Source organism: Suncus etruscus, chromosome 15 (genome assembly GCF_024139225.1).
Source record: "Suncus etruscus isolate mSunEtr1 chromosome 15, mSunEtr1.pri.cur, whole genome shotgun sequence".
Classification (NCBI taxonomy): Eukaryota; Metazoa; Chordata; class Mammalia; order Eulipotyphla; family Soricidae; genus Suncus; species Suncus etruscus.
This window is the reverse complement of record NC_064862.1, coordinates 70,066,148-70,085,167: the sequence shown is the minus strand read 5'-3', so window position 1 is coordinate 70,085,167 and position 19,020 is coordinate 70,066,148. Positions and strand designations below refer to the sequence as shown.

The 19,020-nt window shown below is 36.8% G+C and overlaps 1 protein-coding gene and 1 non-coding gene across 2 annotated transcripts in view; one reads left to right on the top strand and one right to left on the bottom strand.

Moving 5' to 3' along the window:
• Positions 1-19,020, top strand: part of LOC126031265 (autism susceptibility gene 2 protein-like) — an 876,657-nt gene that overhangs the window by 391,880 nt on the left and 465,757 nt on the right. The gene's annotated exons all lie outside the window — the stretch shown is intronic.
• LOC126031763 (U6 spliceosomal RNA) lies at positions 9,373-9,478 on the bottom strand. Its single transcript, XR_007503592.1, has one exon. It is a non-coding gene; the product is annotated as a U6 spliceosomal RNA (small nuclear RNA).

Here is a 19,020-nt window from a genome sequence, read left to right as displayed (position 1 = left end):
AAATTGATTATTTTTGTTTTTTTTTGATATGTATCAGTCTCTGGTATAAGATGATATCTTGCTTTAATTTGCATCTTCTTGATAATTAGTAATGTTAGTGATGTAGAACCTTTTTCATGCACCTTTTGACAATCTGCATTTGTTCTTTGAGGAAGTTTTTGTTTATTTTTTCTCCCCATTTTTGATTGACTTGGATTTTTTTCTTTTTAAGTTTTACCAGTGCCTTTTTGTCTTGGATATTAACTGCTTGTTAGATGGATGTTCTGTTATTAATCTGTCCTATTTCATGAGCAGTCTTGTATACTGTTCATCATTTTCCTTTGAGATGTAAAAAAAATTTTTTTTGCAGCACTCAGGGGTTACTCCAGGCTCTATGTCAGAAATCGCCCCTGGCAGCCATAGGGGACCATATGGGATGCCAGGATTCAAACCACGGTCCTTCTGCATAAAAGGCAAACGCCTTACCTCTATGCTATCTCTCCGGCCCTGCAAAAATTACTTTAATGCAATTCCATTTTTGTTGATATAACTGTCTTCACCCTATTCAGTATAACTCTTTTTGTTGGTGCTTGGCAATCATTCAGTGGAAGCACCTTTAGATTGAAGAATCCTTTGGATTGGTCTCTTACCCTATGCATTTTCCACCCCAGAGTATATATAGTCTTGTGCTTCCCAATAAAGACCCTGGGTGTCAGGGAAATACTATTTGTGGTTTTGGTTTTTCCATGACTGAGCTATCTGCTTTTTAGGAGCAGAAGGCTTGCTGTGGAAGTTCCTGAATCTGTTTTATCTCCCTAATCATGTGTATATTATTTCCCGTTTCGGTGTTTGCTTCCATACTTTCATCCCAGGGTCCCAGGATATTGGGCTATGAGGCATCTGCATCACCTGGCACCCAACCAGGGAACCCAGTCTACAACTGGCGAGACTACCCTGGAGTACTCACATGGCTACTCAAGTGGATTTTTCCGCTATGGATTTTTAATTTAGTTTCATTTTGGCCCAAAGTTACGACAGTAGCTTGGTTACTTTGGTAGTGACTCTTCTCGATATTATAGTTTGTATGTATCATAAAATGCAAAAAATTTGAGCTCAGGATTCTGAAACCACACCAACTGTTTCTGAAATGCTTTCGACTGTTTTTGAAGTTCCCCTACTGTTTCTATAAAGCTTCCAACTTTGGAAAACAAAAGTGCATTTCCAGTAGTCACAAAAACCCTGAGGCTGGTAATTTGCCACCTCCTCACTGGTTGTAGGCCAGAGGAGCCTACCAGCTGCTTTAATGGCTGATATTGATTTTCTAAATAAAATGAGTGCCGAAAATGAGATAGTGATAGTCCAATCAGCTGTTAAGTCAGAAAGCAGATCTTTAAGATTACCACCCCCACCTCTCCATAGAGAATTGTAAAATCCCCACCAGCTCCATATAGAATTGTAAAATCCCACATGTTGTAAAATCACTCCACATACCATATCTCCAACCCCAGGCAGATGGTTTTGAAGCAGTTAGGGTAGCTGCAAAGGATTCGTAATCCACGCCACTTAGGAGATAGTCGTGGAGTTAGTGGCTTCTTCCTTGTAGTGTCTCCAACTGAGCTCTAAGCCAAAACTGTTCTTTCTTTATGAAACCCAGTACAAAATTCAACCAAGTATGGCAGGGTAAAATAAGATCTAAGTTGGATTTTACATATTGAAGGACATGTTTACAGGGAAGAGGGAGATAGGGGAAGACCTTTGAGGTGAAGTGAAAGTCTCCTGCCCTAATCTTAGGGAATTGGAGGGATGAGGGTCTGGAAGCAAACGCTGACACAGGAAATAATACACACACAATAAAGGGGATAAAACAGGATCAGAAACTTCTGCTCGCAAGCCTTATGCTCCTAAGAAGCAGATAGCTTAGTCATGGAAAAACCAAAACCACAATGCTATTTCCCTGAGACCCGGAGTCTTTAATTGGGAAGCACAATATTACACCATGGAGTGGAGAACAGGTAGGGTAAGAGACCAATCCAAAGGATGCTTCAGTCCAAAGGTGCTTCCATCCAATGATTGCCAAGCACCATCAAAAAGAGTTATACTGAATAGGGTAAAGACCAAAACATTTGTTTACATTTTTGCATTTTTTGTTTGTTTTTGGGTCACACCCTGCTGTGCTCAGGGGTTATTTCTGGCTCTATGCTCAGAAATCGCCCCTGGCACAGGCACAGGGGACCATATGGGATACCAGGATTCAAACCACCGTCCTTCTGCATGTAAGGCAAATGCTTTACCTCCATGCTATCTCTCGGCCCCATACATTTTTGCTTTTCTCACTTTTGTAATCAGTGCTGTTTCATCCCAGAAGATTCCTTCCTTATGAATTCAGGTCTTTAATGCATTTCTTTTTTTACTTTTGGTTATGGTGTTCGAAAGAGTTCTATGTTCATTACTGTGCAAGTAGCCAACCATTTTCCCCAGCACCAGTGTTGAAGAGGCTTTCCTTTTTTTTTTATGAATTTATTTATTTTATTTAATTTTATTTATTTATTTTTGGTTTTTGGGCCACACCCGGCGGTGCTCAGGGGTTACTCCTGGCTGTCTGCTCAGAAATAGCTCCTGGCAGGCACGGGGGACCATATGGGACATCGGGATTCGAACCAACCACCTTTGGTCCTGGATCGGCTGCTTGCAAGGCAAACGCTGCTGCGCTATCTCTCCGGGCCCGAAGAGGCTTTCCTTGATTTGCTTCAGATCTTTTCCTTCTTTATCAAAGATAAACTGTTCATTCGATTGAGGGCTTGTCTCAGGATATTCATGAGTTAAAAATATTAGGATATTCAGGAGTTAAAAACTCCATTTTTTAATCTTTATTTCCACACCATGATGTTTTGATACTACTGCTTTGTAGCAGTTTTAAGTTATGCCTCCCACCTTAATTTTCCCAAGGATTGCTTTATCTATTTATAAAGGTTTATTGTTTTATAAGAATTTAAGGAGTATTCAATTTATTCTTTGGAGAAGTGTCTGGATATCTTAATATTTTCTGCATTGAATCTTTGAAATGCTTTGGGGAGTATTTTCATTTTAATAATGTTAATCCTCCCAGTCCGTGAAGAGGGCATGTGTTTTCATTGCCTTGTGTTCCCTTTTATTTATTTGAGTAGTACTTTATAGTTTTATTTGATAGGTCTTACACTTATTTAGTTAGTCTGATGCCAAGGTTTCTGAAGCACAGTTGTGGATGCTTTTTAATAATTACTCTTTTATCTTTCAGTATTTGTAGATATGAATTTTTGTATGTTAACTTTGAAGCTTACAACTTTACAAATCTATTGTTTCTAGAGGCTCTTTGTAGAGTTTTTAGCATTTTATAAATATAATCTCATGTAATCTGCATAGTCTGAGACCTTAACTTTTCTCTGTTCTTAGCTAGTTGTCCATGACATGCTTTTTTTTTGTTATTGTTTTGTTTTGTTTTTGTCTAATTGCTATGACAAATACTCCCAATACAGTATTGAATAGATGTGGTGTGAGGAGGCAAACTTGTCTTCATCCTGATCTTAGAGGAAAGGTTTTTAAGTTTTTCCCCTTTATTGTGTTTGGACTTGGTTGCAAACTGTTTAGTCAAAACAATTTTTTTGGTGGCAAGAGATTTTTTGACTAAAGTTTTTTCAATTCCAGTTTTGCTGAGTGGTTTTATCATGAATTGATGCTAGATCTTCTCAAACACTTTCTTTGTGTATGATCAAATGGTTTTTTACTTTTCCTTTTATTGATATAATTTATTATGTTGAATGACTTACATATGTTAACCATGTTGGTATTCTTTGGATGAATCCTACTTGGTCATGTTGTATGATCTTCTTGATGAGATGTTGGATTCTGTTTGCTATTATTTTATTGAAGATATTACAGCATGTTCATTAAGGATATCAGTCATTAGTTTTCTTTTTTATTTTCCTTGTGTCTTTGTCAACTTTTGGTATCAAGGAAATGTTTAATTTCTAGTTGTTAGAGCTATTTTTCCATGGTCTGTTCTAGGTTAGTATGTGCAAGGCAAACACCGTACTACTTGCGCCACTGCTCTGGCCCCATCCTTGAAGTTTGTTAGCAGTTGTTTTAAGTATCTTGTTTGTCCTTTATTGGGTGCATGTTTGTTTAGTATATTGATGTTTTCTTGATATACACATTATGTGATTATTTAAATAAAGATAAAAAAAAAGAAATAGCCCTCTTTTCTCTTAGAACCTGTTTGTGCCAGAAGTCCATGTCATCTGATACTAGTATGGCCACCCCAGCCTTTTTGAGGGAGTTATTTGCCTGGATTGTCTTCTTACTTTTGATTTTCTATCTGTGTTTACTCTAAATATTCAAATATATTCTTTACAGGCAGCAATCTAACAATTGAATTGTTTGGTTCAATTTTCTTAACTCATTTTGCCACTCTCTTTTAATTGGTACATTTAAACTATTGATAGTGAGAGAGATTATTGTCATGGAGTTTTGTGCCATCTTTTAGTATGAATTTGTTTTGTTTGTGGAGGTTGTCTTGCTTTAAAGTAGCCCCTTCAACTCTTTTTTTTAAATTATTTTGAATCTCTGAAGTTCCTGAGCTGTTGTTTATCTTTGATATTGTATATTTTTCCTTCAAATCTGAATGAGAGTCTGGCTGTGTAAATTATTCTTGATGATGTGTTCATTTCATTGGGTGTTTTAATTACTCTTTTATGCTGTTATCTTTGAGCCTGGAGGGTCCATTGGATAGGTCTAATTTAAGTCTTAGAGATACTCCTTTGTATGTAATTCATTTCCTTCTTTGATCTTGTGGCTTTCAGCATTGTATCTGTGTCTATGGTTGTCATCATTCTGACTAGGATATAGATTGGAATCTTTTTATTTTTGTTTCTTTTATTTGGTACCCTTCACATTTTATGGATCTGGACACTTGTACTTTACAGTTTGGGAAACTTTTTTTTTTTTTTTAATCAATGATGTCTTTGTTACTTCTTCTTTAGGGTTGCCATTCTGTCCCTCTAGGGGTCTCTGTTGATTCTTATATTATTCCTTTTAAATTCATTCTCTTGTCAGTTGTTCATTTATTTTGAGTTTTTCCCCATATAATGCTGTTGCCTGGAGGTTTTCCACATCTCATTTTGGAGTTCACTGATTCTTTTTAAATAGGTGTTACTCTACTCTTGAGGCTTTCAACATTCAGTTTTTCTTTTCATTTACCAATTTTTAAAATTCTGACATTGTTTTCTTTCTTTCTTTCTTCTTTCTTTCTTTCTTTCTTTCTTTCTTTCTTTCTTTCTTTCTTTCTTTCTTTCTTTCTTTCTTTCTTTCTTTCTTTCTCTCTTTCTCTCTTTTCTTTCTTTCTTTCTTTCTTTCTTTCTTTCTTTCTTTCTTTCTTTCTTTCTTTCTTTCTTTCTTTCTTTCTTTCTTTCTTTCTTTCTTTCTTTCTTTCTTTCTTTCTCTCTTTCTCTCTTTTCTTTCTTTCTTTCTTTCTTTCTTTCTTTCTTTCTTTCTTTCTTTCTTTCTTTCTTTCTTCTTCTTCCTTCCTTCCTTCCTTCCTTCCTTCCTTTCTTCCTTCCTTCCTTCCTTCCTTCCTTCCTTCCTTCCTTCCTTCCTTCCTTCCTTCCTTCCTTCCTTCCTTCCTTCCTTCCTTCCTTCCTTCCTTCCTTCCTTCCTTCCTTCCTTTCTTTTCTTCCTTCCTTTCTTTCTTTTCTTCCTTCCTCCCTTCCTTCCTCCCTCCCTACCTCCCTCCCTTCCTTACTTACTTCCTCCCTCCCTCTCGCCCTCCCTCCCTCCCTTCCATCCTTCCTCCCTCCCTCCCTCCCTCCCTCCCTTCCTTACTTCTTTTCTTTCCTTCTTTTTCTTTTTTGCTCTCATTTACTCCTGTATTTTTTTGTTTGTTTTTATAGGTCACACCCGCAGCACTCAGGGGTTACTCCTGGCTCTATGCTCAGAAATTGCTCCTGACAAGCTCAGGGGTCAAATGGGGTGCCGGAATCCAAACCATGGTCCTTCTGCATGCAAGGCAAATGCCTTGCCTCCATGCTATCTCTCTGGCCCTACTCCTGTATTTTATTGTCTATCTGCTCCATTATTTCTTTGAGCTCTATAAAGATCCTCAACTTTTCCTTTCTGAAGTATTTTACAAAGAGATTACATGATGGCCATTCCTGGTTGAGGCTGAAGGACTCCTATCTTCATCTTCCTCCTGTGGTGGTATTCTGTCCTGTTTTCCAACAGTGCTTTTGGTAGTATTGCATGATATTTTTCCAATACACTATCAGCATTTACCCACTTCTAGGCAGATCTCTGTGGGAACTTCGTGGTAAGTTCTCTTCTTTTTCTAGTAAAGATATTCCCTTCCACTTTGGCATTCCGATGTGGCACCTCTTATACTGATTCAATGAATTTGTTTGATGGCCTAAGTGTACTGCTACTCTGCAACTAGGGTTCTACTGTTTCAATTTCCCACAGCTACTTTTGTGGCTATTTGAGGGGATACTGATTGGAATAAGGGCTAATACACTATTAGCTTAATTTAGTTGGAGTGTCCAGGCTGCTCTGGTCAAAGATCAGTATGAGAGGCCAAAATATGTTAACTAATAGGATATAGAGGAGGATATTATATGGCACTGTGTTAACAGTCTTTCAGTCTTGAACCATTAGTGCTACAATATCTAAGCTGTGGATGCAGCTGAGCATAGGCTCTTTAGTTAGGGTCATGCTGGCTCACTTGCAAAGTTTGGTGTCATTTGACAGTTTTTATCTTTTTTTTTCTTTAATTTTGGAGCTTTTGTGGCACTTGAGTTACTTCTGGCTCTGTGCTCAGAAATCTCTCCTGGGAGGCTTGAAGGACCATCTGGGATGCTGAGGATCAAACCTGGGTCAGTCCTGGGTCAACTGTGTGCAAGTAAAAGGCCTTACCTGCTGTGCTATTGCTTTGGCCCCTTATTTGAGTTTTCTGTGTATTTTGAGAGGACTGGGATGCCACCTGGACACTTGTGGGGAAGTTCAGCCTTGATTTTCATAAGGATAGGCTTCTAGACTAAAATTTAATACTTTTCATCACTTGTATCATGGCATAACCAAAGAAATTAAATAATACTTAGCCAAATAAAACATACTTTTAATTTTCAAATATTTGATATTATTTTTATGAAAACTTTATAGATTTTTTTCTAGGGGTGGTGGTAAAGGGGAGTTTGGTAATTGGAGAGTAAGAATTTATTAAAAATTTCAGATTATATTGATTAAACTAAGTTTACCTTGCTATGGTAAGTTAGTGCTTTGTAGTTGAGTGGAATTGATTTTACTGAGACTAAATTAATCATAGTGCTTAATCACTGTAACCTTAAAACTCTGCAGTCTTGGCTACAGCTGCAGTGCAGAATAGTATTCCTTTGAGTTTTATGCTATTATTTCATGAAAGGCCGAATGACCATGACTTGTGCAAACAAGAATGTCCATATACAGGCTCCAGAGCTGGTTCCCTGCCTTGCACTCCCTCCAGATGCTTCTCTGGAGTATGACACATGGGAACAAGAGGCTGTTGTGTCCTCTTAACTAAAGAAAGTATTCAGCTCAACTTCAGTTTTCTCTTCCAATCTGGATATTATTGCTACAAAGCTAATTTGGGTGAGTCTTTTAGAATATAATTGGAAATACTCAATTATATTTGAAAGCTTTAAATTGAAGAAAGGGAAAAGAGAAGGAACCTCCCAATCAGTAATGAGAAGGTCCAGAGAACCTAATACCAGCTATTTTTAGCCAACAAGACTAGCAGGACTAGCAGAGTCCAAGAATTCAATGCTATCCATGCCTTAGTGTATTGTGGATACCTCTGCTACCCTTGTTTTGCTGGTAGCCACCCAGGCTGTAAATTGGCAATGCCTTGGGTCTATGTGGTTAGACTCAGGCTAGACTTGTGCTTTAACTACTATGTATCTTCTATCCCCAAGCCTTTTCTTTTACATATTTCATCTCATTTTTAGTTTTAGTTTTTGAGTGTCACATGTTGTCCTTAGAGGACAACATGATTACTCATAGCAAACCTTAGTCAGGAAGGTGGTTCAATGATTGATCCCAAGGGTGCAGTACAGCTTGGGCACTGCAATATGCATATGCAGTATGCATATCACTGAACCACTTCAATGATGCTTAGGGTCCTCTAGGATTCCATTGGGAAGTTCTTGGGGAAACATTTAGAGCTGGGAATTGAACTTTGTTGACTACATATCAGATGTGTATCTTAACCCTTGTATTACGTTTTTTATCATTTTATCTGTTGGATAAGAGACAGATTTTTTTTAAATTAAAAGGTGGAAGTATTGGATAGGAGTGGAATCAAGGGATCATGCACAGATCTCATACATGAAGGTATGTATTTTACCTCTGTGTTATTCTTAGCTCCTTAAGTTTGTGAATAAATTCAGAAATGGAAGGGTTAATTGACCCAATTGAATTCATCCATTGAACTTACATGATAGGTGAAAAGTCTGTGTTACTGGATTGTTTTTGTTTCTTTTTAAAAAAAAAAACATTAATTTTTATTCCTTGTCTGCTTCATGTAACCCCCACAAATCAAACTTTCATTCAACCTGCCATAGAAATGAACATCATTTTCTCTATTTAACATTATTGAAAATGTGTACATTTGTGTGTGAATGTATGAGAGATGGAGGGAGGAAGGGAGAGAGAAAGAAAGAGAAAGAATCCTTTTGGGGTTGATTCCTTTTCAGTTTAGTATATTTTTAAAATTTAGTCTACTGTCCTTTGTTTTTTCTTTGGCATTTTACATTCACAGCAATTAAGGCAAATTTAATTTTATAAAGTTTATCTGGGCTAGTAATCCATCTTTAGAATTAACTAGTCTATTCATATAATCAAACTTAATTTGAACTAACAAGTACAAGAGGAATCTGCTTCAATTCCATGGTATTTAATATTCTTTATTGAGTTTAATTTTTTTTATATTTTTATATTTTGCTTTGCTACTTTACCACCCTTACCATGCAATTGCCAGTAAATATGTATCACTGTGCCAAAGTTCCTGCTCTTTGCCATTTCATACTGCTGGGTTTTTGTTTTTGTTTTATTTATTTATTTATTTTTGACATTATGGAGTAGGTTCTAATGGGGACTATCTGAATTCTTCCTTTGCTTCTTTTTTTCTTTTTCTTTTTTTTCTTTTTTTTTGGTTTTTGGTCCACACCCGGCGATGCTCAGGGATTACTCCTGGCTGTCTGCTCAGAAATAGCTCCTGGCAGGCACGGGGGACCATATGGGACACCAGGATTCGAACCAACCATCTTTGGTCCTGGTTCGGCTGCTTGCAAGGCAAACACCGCTGTGCTATCTCTCCGGGCCCTCTTTTTTTCTTTTTTAAATATGGAATGCTTCACGAATTTGCATGTCATTCTTGTGCAGGAGCCATGCTAATCATCTCTGTATCATTCCATTTTAGTATATGTGTTGCCGAAGTGAGCACTCCTTTGCTTCTTTATAGCCAAAACATGAGTGAGCTCATCGAGTTATTGTCTTTTTCCTTCTTTATTTCATTTGACTTATTCCAATACCATTCAGTTTGCAATGAACTAAAATGACATTTTTTTCTCAGAGTTGAGTAATATTCCATCGTGTATTTAGCCAGTTTCATTATTTATTCATTTGTTAGTGAGTACTTGGTTGTTTCTTAGTTATTGTGAATATTACTGCAATGAACATAGGCATGCATGTATCCTGGCAGATTAATTCAACTAGATTTTCCCTGGAGAGAAATTTAGTGGGTCATCTGGAAGTTTAATTCTTAATTTTCTGAGAAAACTTCACACCATTTTTCTTAAGTGCTGTACCAGACAGTATTATTAACAGTGAATGGATGCCTCTTTTTTTTTTTTTTTTTTTTGGTTTTTGGTTATTGGGTCACACCTGGTAGCGCTCAGGGGTTACTCCTGGCTCCATGCTCAGAAATCACCCCTGGCAGGCACGGGGGACCATATGGGATGCCAGGATTCAAACCACCATCCTTCTGTGTTTAAGGCAAACGCTCTACCGATGTGCTATCTCTCCAGCCCCTGATTCCTCTTTTTGACCACATCCCTACTAACACTGGTATTTGATATAAGCCATTTTCACTAGTGTGAGTTTATCTCATTGTCATTTTGATTTACATTTTCCTGATAATTAGTGATGATGTACTTTATCAGATGCTTGTTAGCCATCTTTATGTTTACTTTAAGGAAGTATTTAGTCAGTTTCTTTCCCCATTTTAGGGGGGATGCACATAAAACCTTATTGTTTTATTTTTTTAAGTGTGTAGAAGAGTTATATGTTTGGTAAGGGTAGAGATAGTTTATGAAAAATTATGTACAAGCAGCTTATATAAAAACAAGATATTAAACATCTTCAGTTTGCTCTTGTTTCCTTTCTTGGATTACTATTCATACTAATATTTTTGTGGTTTATTTAACTCAGTTGAGGTTTTCCAAATTGGCTTGTTTAAGATAATCTAAATCTGTATATAGCCTTCAGCCTTCCTTTGAGTAATAAAGCTTTTGCTAAAATATAGATTAAAGTACACAGGTGTATCTGTCTGACCTTTAGCTAATGACGAGAGTGAGATAAATGTGTGTAGGTGACAAATGCCTTTAATGACATTTAATCTACATGCTAACATTACTGTCTGTTTTAGTGTCCCTGTTCCATAGAGGCAAAGCACACAGACTTTTATCGTAATTTGACACTATTTAAAAGGTGTTGTGGTAAGAATCAAATTCTGATTAACTTAATAGCATGTTTTACAACATGGAAGGCAATCAAATACTGATGCAAGAAGAGGCTACTCGATGGTATATTTCCCAACTTCTGTAATTAGGCAAAACAGCAGAGAAAAGTGAAAATTTCTCTGAAGTAAAATAGTGTAGAGAACCTCTTCACTACCCAAATTCATGGTAGCTAATAGAAAACATATTTTGTAATTGTTTATTATCACCTAGGTTGCTCACTAAACTTTTTTTTGTATTAGTGCAGTAGATTTTAACACCTTTTTGATTTGCTAAATCACATCTAAGAAAGTTAAATAAGCCAGTGATTTAAAAAAGGGAGTAAATGATCTTGGAATTAACATTGTAGACCTAGTGCTGAATATTTTGCCTTTGTTCTTATGTCACTTCTTACTGAAAAAGTTTATAGTTAGCTTGACTTATTGATAGTCTCTGACTTAATGAAAGATTTACAAGATTATTATCACTGTGCCAGGAAGATTGATCAAAGTGCTGGAGTACATGTTTTGCATGTGGAAGGTCCAGAATTGATAACCCACACTAAAAGTTCCTGGGAGCACCTCTGAGTAACAGTTACCCTGAGTAACAGTTGTGTGGCCCAGGGAATAAAAAGGAAAACAAATAACCTTTGTTTTCAAGAACTTCAACCCTGCTTTTCTCGATGCACAGTATGCACTCAATATGTTGACCTATCTCAGTTCCAAGGAAAAGACCTTTTTTTTTTTTTTTAAGAGACAGGGTCTCGCTCTGTTGCCCAGGCTGGAGTGCAGTGGCTATTCACAGGCGCGATCCCACTATTGATCAGCACAGGAGCTTTGACCTGCTCCATTTCGACCTGGGCCGGTTCACCCCTCCTTAGGCGAACCGGGGGTCACCATCCTGATGCCAAACTTAGTGCGGACACCCGATCAAACGAGTGCACTGCAGCCCAGAACTCCTGGACTCAAGCGATCCTCCAGCCTCAGCCTCCTGAGTAGCTGGGTCTACAGGCGCGTGCCACCACGCCCAGCAGAAAAGACCATTCTTATTGATGACAAACATTTCCATTTCTTTTCCTTTAATATTTTATTTAAACACCTTGATTACAAACATGATTGTGGTTGGGTTTCAGTCATGCAAAGAACAACCCCATCTCCAGTGCAACATTCCCATCACCAATTTCTAAAGGTAAAATAGGTTTATTGGAACTCATTGAGATCATCAACAGCTTAATTCCACCTTTTAAGGGGCAGTTTTGGGAGTTTAGCTTTGCCAGTTTATTGCAGCATTGCAAAATGCTTACTGATATTCATTTTCTCAGACTCCTTTCTCAAGACATGAAAAAAATTGCTCACTGTTTCCTTGTGCTGATTGGATAGATGGACAGTTGGAGGATCCAGTCATGGGATCTGATCTCTTCTTGATAATCATGTAAACGCAAGTCTTCCACTTGTGCCTTGATTATCCCAACCTTAAAGTGGTGTAATGGTTTTTAAAAGCAAAGCAGTTAAAAGGCTTCTTAGACTTTAGTAAAGAAGTATAAATGCTTTTTTACTTATGTTTTTTTGGAGTTTAGAGGCTTCAAAACAAATTCCATTGATCTAAACTAAATTAAACTAAGAAATATGTAAATTCACTGAAAGGCTTTTAGTGGAAAGAATAAACACAGAAATGGAGACTCCTATGGAATAACTCATTCTGAGTTGAAGCTGTTATCCATTCTGCTACAAATCTAAAACAATAAAATGTTCTTGCTGTACATTTAAAAGGACATTGATCAATAGAGAGCAAATGTAAATTATAGAGCCATAACTTTACCCTTCTGTTCCCCAAATTTTTATATAATATTGTTAGAGAACTGTTGATAAATCAGCTGGAATTCAGTATTCTACAGGTAAGAATCAATATGGAAGTCATTAAGGGGCAGTTGAGTATCACAAAGCATGTTCCCACTGAAATAGTATTTTTGTATGCTATTTTCAGGATTATCTCCTTAGCCCCTTACAATTCTGGATTCTTAAAAGTTTTATTGAGGAACGCTTTTGGTTTATTTTAAGTAAAAGACCCAGCCGGGGAGAGGGAAAGACAGTCGTGAATCTATTAGGAACTTAGTTTAAGTGCAGTAGATCCTAATTTTTGTCTTCATATAATTTTTGATGTATAAATGTGTCTTTAAAAGCAGGAACTGAAAGAGAAATTGAAACAAGTGCTTAGTTAATTGAGATCAATATGTATTGCATCAAATTACCCCCAAACTACAAGCAGCATAATGGAATATTGCTTTTAAATTCTTCTTAATGTTACTCAACTTCATAGTGCAATGTTGTGAACATTACCATTTATGATGGAGTAACTATAAGAAGGAACTCTGAACATTTTAAATAGTTCTAGGTAATACACCAAATTTAGTATTTTTCTCTCATCATTTTATGTTTTTTTAATCTCTTTCTCTTTACCTCTATCATCTGTGTTTCTCTAAAGAAGCAAATGTAGAAGGCATTAGAGAGAGATGGGGAGAAGGAGTAGAGAACAATGGAGGAAAAACAAAAAGAGAGAGAGGATTCTAGCTTGATTGTGGGGCTTATGAGTTGAAAATCTGTAGAGCATGCCATAGGATGGAAATTTGGCTAGAGCTGAAGCTAAAATCCAGAGGCAGAATTTTTTTCTTTTCAATTAAGCCTTCCTATTTTTCTCTTAAAGACTTTAGCTGGATGAATGATGCTAGTCTGCATTATCAATTCTAATCTCCTTTGATGCTGGTTAAGAAATTATTGATATTAACCATATTTACAAAATAACTCATAGGAACATCTAAAATTCATGTTTGATCAAATAACTGACTAGTCTAACCTTGTCAAGCTGATGCATAAAATTAACTATCATATCTTTTCATTTATTTCTTCTGTTTTTTTTCTCTTATATCTCTGGATATTTCATTTCTGCTAATGACTTTCAGACAATGGGATAATAATAAAAAATAGCAATGACCAAGTATGTACCTATTGTGGATATACAGTGCTCTTGAAAATTTCTAGGATTGCACAGAATTGTTTGTATTTTTAAAGATTAGAAAATGAGGCTCAAAGTACTACTTTGTTCCAGGGATTGAGTTCAAATTTCATGATTTTATCTGTTTGTTTTCCCACCATGTCTCTTTTATGTACATTCTTCTCTTAATAGTTTCTCTTATTGTTGTCATTATTTATTGAACATTGATTTTATTGGCTGAAAATTGGTCAACATCGTTTTGATCAAGACTTCATTTTGAAGTGTTAAAATTTACAATGTTTTTGAATTAAGTCAAGATGCTAAATGAACATCTAGTTTACAGTTGGAGACTCAGAAGGAAGTGGCTGTCAGTATTGTAGCAAATGAAATAGTTTGCCAAGTAGGTTTGATAATTTGTAAGGAGGATCACCTCTGGTTGCCTTCTGGCCTATTTATCTCTCCTGGATAGATTGTTTCTTTTTTCATTGTGAAACTTCTAAAATGCTGCTGAGTTGTGGGGCCATTCAGTCCCAGTCAGTGAGAGGTGTACTGCAGGTGTCTTTTGCTATGTATCTAGTGACATGGAAGGAGATCCTTTCTGTAATTTCATTTGGAGGAACTGGCCTCATTTACAGAAACTAGTTCTAATAATATTATCTCCATGCACAGTGGCTCCCAGCCATTTTCTTATAATTCCCCTTGCCCAGTTTTACTCACTTGCCAGCAGTGTTTGCTAGGCTTCTGGATTGTTGAAGTGAAATTGGACAGAGAGGTGAGAGCAGCCTGTGAGTTCCATTTGTGGGGATTGGCTCCTCACTGCATTTATTGGCTGCAGTGCTGATGGATATTTTAGAAAGTACTCAGTGGAAGGGCTTACTTGTTGTTCCAAGCCTAATTGGAGATCTAGACTGGCAATTTCCTACAGCTTGGCAAGAAGCTATCTGAATGTTTGTAGATGGTGCTAGCCATATGCTTTGCCAAGTTGAATTCTGCCAATTTGCTTCAGTGTGCTTTGTGATGACAAGTTGGAAAAGTTTCTCAACTTCAGACTACTGTGTAGATCATTGAGGGGTTTTATAGCTAACAGATGAAAACTACTATTTTACTTTATTGAGGTGTTTTGTATCAATAATGTGTGTTTAAGAGTGTAATTTTACATCTCTTCAAAATGTGCTACTCTGAATATGAGATGATATAAAAATTGTTCCATGACTTATTATCAGAAAAGTACAAATAAAAACAATAACTCAGAACCAACTCACACCTATGGCAGCAGTCTTTATCATAAAGACCATTATTCACAGGGTTGTGGAGAAGAAAAAAACCTCTAGTCATTGTTGGTAGAATGTTGTCTTGTGCAGCATCTATGGAAAATAGCATACAGATTTCTCAAAAAGAAGTCATCTCTCATGATCTAGCTATTTCATCCCTTTGGCTTATATTCCAAGAACACAAAAGAATAAACTCAAAAAAGTAGATATACACCACATACCTGACAGCTATAAGATAAAATGAAACTTTGCCCTTTTTTACAACTGAGACAGGTAGAGAATGTCATTTAAGTGAAATAAGTGAGAAGGATAAAGTCAAACACCACGTGATCTCTCATATGTGGTATATAAAGAAACAAAACAAAGATAAACTATCTGCTGGCAGTGATCCCATGGACTTTGAATTTAGAATTAAAGCTACCAAAGGCATAGGGAAAGGTAAGTAAGAGATAGACAATATCAGGACAATGATATCAGGACAATGATGGAAGATTTTAGAATGCTGGTTATGATATTAGGGCAGTAACTACACCATAAGCATGAATGTGAAAACTGTTGTAACTATGTTATTTTAATCACAATAAAAATGATTTTTTAATAAGCACACACAAAGCAACATTTAAAAAGTACATTACTACATCAGACACACTAGCAAAATGCAAGTGTCCCTCCAACACAGCCCTTTGTGTCCCTGCTTTGCTGTTCCTTCATCTTCTGCCAACCATGGGTGTGTTTTATTTGGACTTACTTCCTCCTCCCACCCCCATGCTCTGTTCCTTGTAGCTCATATATGGGTGAAATCATCCTGTAATTGTCTTTATCTTTTTACCTTTTGTTTTTCATGACTTACTCTGGTTAAAGACTGCCATTTTGTTGTGTTTTTATGATGGAAACCTCCAAAGCAGTGCTCAGAATATCAGGGCTATTTCTGGTGAGAGTCAGCCAGCTGGGACAAATGATTCAATGCTAGTCCTAGTCTAAGTATATGGGTAGCAACTATGGAGCCTCTAGACTGCATCTAGAGATTTTTGGAGGGGGCAGATAGTGTTGGAGATTGAATCAGGGCCCTGAATATATGAAGTATGTGCCCCTGACTTGTGCACTAGCCCTCCTGCCCCAAAGCTTCCATTTTAAAGGAAATTTAGGCATTCTCTTTCAATGTTTTAAAGGGATGTATGCACACATAAATATGTATATATATATATATATATATATATATATATATATATATATATATAAAACCTCTTTATTTTGTTAATAGTTAGGACTGAGGAAAGAACTAAATAGACATGGACTTGACCCCTAGTGCTCCACATCACTTATTATCAGGGAAATGCAAATCAAAACAACAAAACAATGTGGTATCATCTCACACTAGAGAGAGTGGCACACATCACAAAGAACAAGCACAACCAGTGCTGGCATGGATGTGGGGAGAAAGGCACTCTCATTCACTTGTGGTGGGAAAGGTAATCCAGCCTTTCTGAAAACAGTATGGATATTCCTTTAAGAATTAGAAATTGAGCTTTCTTATGATCCACCATTACCACTCCTAGAGATGTACCCTAGGAACACAAATACATTACAAAAATGCCCTTTGCACTTCTATGTTCATTGCGGCACTATTCACAATAGCCAGAATCTGGAAGTAACCCAAGTGTTCGACAAGAGATGGCTAAAGAAACTGGTATATACACACAATGGGGAATACTCTGGAGCTGTTAGGAAAAATGAAGTCATAAAATTTGCTTATACATGGATGGGCATAGAGAGTATTATGCTGAGTGAAAGTCAGAGGAAGAAGGATTAAAAAAATAATCTCACTCATCTGTGGGATACAAGTGAAATGAAAAAGTAGTGTGGGAATGATATCCAGAGACAATAGAACTGAGGTTTAGGAGGACCATTGCATGGTAGGAAGCTTGCTGCAAAATACTGGAAGATGCAGTTAGAATAGAGAAGGGTCTAATATGAAAGGAAAATTCATGGCACCCCTTAAGCAGCAGTAGTGCAAACCACAATTGAGGGAATGAGGAAGAAAGGAAGGAATGGAGCAAAGAAGGGAGGAAGGGATGAAGAGGGGGAGGGAGGAGAAAGAAAAAGAAAGAGAAAGGGAAGGGAGGGGGAAAGGAGGGAGGGAGGAAGGAAGGAAAGAGGGAGGGAGGGAGGGAGGGAGGGAGGGAGGGAGGGAGGGAGGGAGGGAGGAAGGAAGGAAGGAAGGAAGGAAGGAAGGAAGGAAGGAAGGAAGGAAGGAAGGAAGGAAGGAAGGAAGGAAGGAAGGAAGGAAGGAAGGAAGGAAGGAAGGAAGGAAGGATAATGCCTATCCCAGGGTGGGTGGGAGGGAAGAACGCATCAGGGAGGGTGAGAGGGAAAATGTTGAAGTTGTTGGTGGGAAATGCACACTGGTGAAGGTTGTAAGGTTGTTATACATTTCATGACTAACACAATCATGAACAACTTTATATGTGTGCATGGGAGTGGGGGGATAGTATGATAAACCTTGTAACCATGGTGTTTAAATAAAAAAATTAAAATAAAAGATTAAGTTGCTGTAGATACTTAGGTGCTAAGTTGTTGGTCCTGGGGTTGTTGGATCAAGTCTGGCAGTGTTCAGAAATTATTCCTGGCTTTATTCTCTGGAATCACTCTTGAAAGGGTTGAGGAACCATATGGAATGCCAGGGATTGAATCTGAGTTAGTTGTGTATGAAGCTAACACCTTCTTCATTGAACTATCTCTTCAACTCTGTCTCTAAGTTTTACTGGAATATTATTAAGATTCTTGTAATATATTATTTCTTGAAATTCTTTGCTCTTAATTTTTATATTAGTCTTCTCTAACTACCTTTATTTGCTTTTCTTCCTTGGATGCTACTTAAATGTTCATAATTTTAGATTTAAATTTTTTTTCATGTTTTCTTGCACATTCCTTTGCTGCTTAGTCTTCATCCCCATCCGCCCACCCACCCCAACAAAGAGGGTGATATTACCCTTCGGACCATAGTAGCTTTTGTGCAATTGAGAAACTCCTTTTGTTTGGTTGCTTAGGAAAGATAGATTTCCAGGACAATGTTTGTGATTTTTATTTTCTGAGAAGGGAGGGGACAGAGTTCATATAGGTTTGAGAAACTGATAGCTTCTCAGTGTGAATCAGAAGCACTGGCATGATCTTGAAATTTGTCCAAAATGCTTGAATGAAAGCAAATGCATTGGATGAAAAGAAATGTATCTAATTTTGTAATAAAATTTTTATTGAATTACTGTGAAATACAGTTACAATGCTTTTCATGATTGAGTTTCATTCATCCAATATACAATACCCATCCCTTCACCAGTGCACATATTTTTGCTACCAGTTTCTGACCCCAGTTTCTGACCTGCCCTCCTGTCTGTCCCCACTCTACCTGCCTCTATGGCAGACATTTTTCTTCTCTCTTGCTAGTTATCCCCCACTTTAGTAATGTATTTTACACTTACAAAGAGATTTTATAGATATTATATACATTTTGTGATATGATAAAATGTTATATGAAGCTTAGTTATTTGTATTAAATAATACTTAATAGGATTGTGTTACATTACCCTTATTAAAGTACATAAAGTGTGGTTTTTAAAACATAAGTGAATGAAAATCCTTCATGTTGGTGTTTTGCTTAACATGTTGATACTTGTATTGTAGTTTGTATCAATTAAACCTTCAAGTGTTGTTAGGCAATGATGATGTGTTCTAGAATTAGTGTATTCATCAGTGTAATGTGAACTTTACGGACATTTGGGAAATTATGTTCATTCTTTCCTTGCATTTTTAGATGCAAGGAACCTAGATTATGTTAAATGTCATAAGATTTAAAAAATAATTTTAAATGAATTAAAAGAAAATATTAGCGTCGGGAAGTTTATTTATTAGTAGGGTCTCATGTACCAAGACTTACAAATAGGTATATACACCAAGACAACCATGTTGTTGTTGCTATTGTTGTTGGCTTTTTTAACTTTATCTTGATCAGCCAT